The sequence below is a fragment of the Indicator indicator genome, chromosome 32, assembly GCF_027791375.1.
Source record: "Indicator indicator isolate 239-I01 chromosome 32, UM_Iind_1.1, whole genome shotgun sequence".
Taxonomy (NCBI): Eukaryota; Metazoa; Chordata; class Aves; order Piciformes; family Indicatoridae; genus Indicator; species Indicator indicator.
In genome coordinates, this window is record NC_072041.1 from 5109312 (window position 1) to 5112000 (window position 2689).

Here is a 2689-nt window from a genome sequence, read left to right on the forward strand (position 1 = left end):
ATGGGAGATGCAGGCTGCATTTCATACACCTTCCCTTTCATAAACCTGCCGCGTTTCATATCTGCCCTGCTGGCCCTCTGCTCGGCACCAAGACTTTATCTCCAAATGCCTGTTTGCAAATCGCTGCTGAGAGGTTACAATAACCCCTGGGAGAGATTTTGCTGGCTCACCAGTGTGAAAGGACACTGCTCCCCTGGTATAAAGCTGGCCCAGCCTGAGGCATTGGTAGAGGGAGGGGCTCATCACCAGCAGCCCTACACAGAGGATGTTCTGCAGACACAGCCACCATGGGGAGGGCAGCCAGGCTGGGAGCTGTTTGCCAGCTTCATCATCCAGCATGCAGGCGGGTGTGATTCTGTGCAGCCCTGGCTCTCACTGGCATGGGCACAAGCTGAGCAGGGCAGGAGGGAGATACCTAGAAGACACAGGCTGACCTCACGTAGCTCAGTTTGCGTTTATGCCACCTACACTCATGTTTTGTTATTTGAAGGCTCTACCTCACCACACTGGGAAAGGTGTAGGGCTGGGAGTCATAGAGCTAAGGAACAAAAAATGCTTGTCCTTTTGTAATTGGAAACAGAAACAAAAGGAAAGAGAAGAATTAGCTTGCAAGTGAGAGTCATCTGCCACCCCTACCTTCCAGTCAGTCAGGACCAGAACCAGACACTGGCCAGTCAGCCTTTCTCCCAGCTCACTGGAGAAATGTGTGCTAGGGTCACACTCCCAACCCTTGTTCCACAAGGACTACTGCCGGCCTCTCCTGAGTGACATTCCACAACACATTTTAGTACATATCTGAAAGCAGACCCTTTTCACAGTTCCAAATAGTCCTTCCCATGAAGGGGATGTAAGGATTCTCTTTAAGCTTTCCAATTCACACTCTCCTTTCAAGGGACAGCATCCAAAACTAAAAAGCCCCTGAAAAAGATGTAGGGTTCATCTACCTCCTTCCTTCCCAAGCCTGATGGATGCTGATATTTGCAACACTGTAATGCCCTCCCAGCACTGGGACCAGCCTTGCCAGCTGACTCCTTCCATAGAAGGATCAGGACCAGCCTTGGAGACCAACTCTGAGGTGACTTGTTGTACTATCATTGAAATGACAAGCCCTATGGCTCAGAATTTAGAAGCAACCTATCGTTTCAAAACAGCATCACTGGTGGCAGAACAAAAATAGGAGACCTTCTGGAGCGAAAACTACCCCAAAACACCATGGTGGGCAAGGAGCCAAAGGCCCCAAGCAACTGCCAGTTCTGCAGACACAGCCCCATTTCCTACAGCGCTTGTTACACATGAGGCCTCCACAGCTGGATGGCTCTAGAGCTCACCCCAGGAGCAGAGACTCTTCTACCTCTGGGTCCTATTCTAGACCAACTCAGTCACGCATGAGAGGCATTAGCTGACACCTCATCAACAGTCATTGGACACAGAGAGCACTGGGGGTTGCAGAACCCTCAGCACAAGAGCCCATTGCCTCCTTGCTACAACTCATTAGCTGTCTCAGGAAAGAGTTCAAAAGACAGACAAACTCCATGCATGTTTTCTACCGCTCCCTCCAGCTCAGGGCTGAGCCATGCTGGAAGGACACTACTGGAGAAACCAGGATGAACTCAGCCTTAACATAGTTCCTTAGAGGTTCTCTGCCAAGTACAGGCAAGCACCACAGTTCCATTACTAATAACTTAATACCTAATAACATTGTCAGTGTAACACTTAACCTTGAAGCCAAGCACCTGGACCCAGAAAAAGCAGCATTTAGCAAGACTTACACCTCATTGTATTTGGCTTCTGGTGCCAACTGATCAAAACTCAGCATCCACAGCTCCTTCCTACCTGTTCCAAGGTACTTGGAGTCACTAATAAAAAGGTAAAGCTCCTACTTCAGCAAGGAGCTATGGGCTGAACAAAGACTACAGGAGCAAAACAAACAAAAAAAAAAGCCAAGTGCAATTCCACACCCCTGTTCAGGCTTTGGGTACATTAGGCAAATTTCCAATTACAGCCTGCAACTGGACTTGAGATAAGAGACCAGAAAGAAGGGCCAGTGGGCACCGCGTAAGGTGCATCTTCCATTACGCATCAGCACACTGAGCCAGGCTCTGCCAACCCTGAAATGTTTTTTTTTTCAACAGGCACACACACACACCCTTTGAAAAGGCTATGGTGAAATCTGCCTGGAGAGGAAGGACCCAGCAACGCAGGCAGGTTCCTCCTTATCATCAGAGCAAGCAGCCCAGCCCCTGCAGTCACTTCAGCGGCGTTCTCTCTCACTGCCACACGGGCTCCACTCCTCCGAGGCGACTGCAAACACACTGCCAAGGAGGTCTGCGATACCTGAATCCAGCACGGCCTCCAAGGCACCTCCAGGTTTTGCTGCCAACCTGAAGTTTGCGGGCCGGAGCCCGGCGGAGCGCGGGTGGCGGCAGCCCGAGCCGAGCCGTGCTGTGCTCTAAGCCACCTAGTGTCGGACCGGCGGGCCCTGCAACGGGCCGCTGCAGGTGCGGGGCGCCGAGCTGCGGGGGTTGAACCGGCCAAGGGCAGGAGCGGTGACATCCCACAGCACGAATGCAGAGGAGCTCAGGCAGGGTGCGGAGGCTGAGCAGGGAGCGGAGGCTGAGCAAGGAGCGAGGTCTCGCCCCGAGCTGAGGCGCAGGCACCAAGCTAGGGGCATGGCAAAGTACTCGGCCTA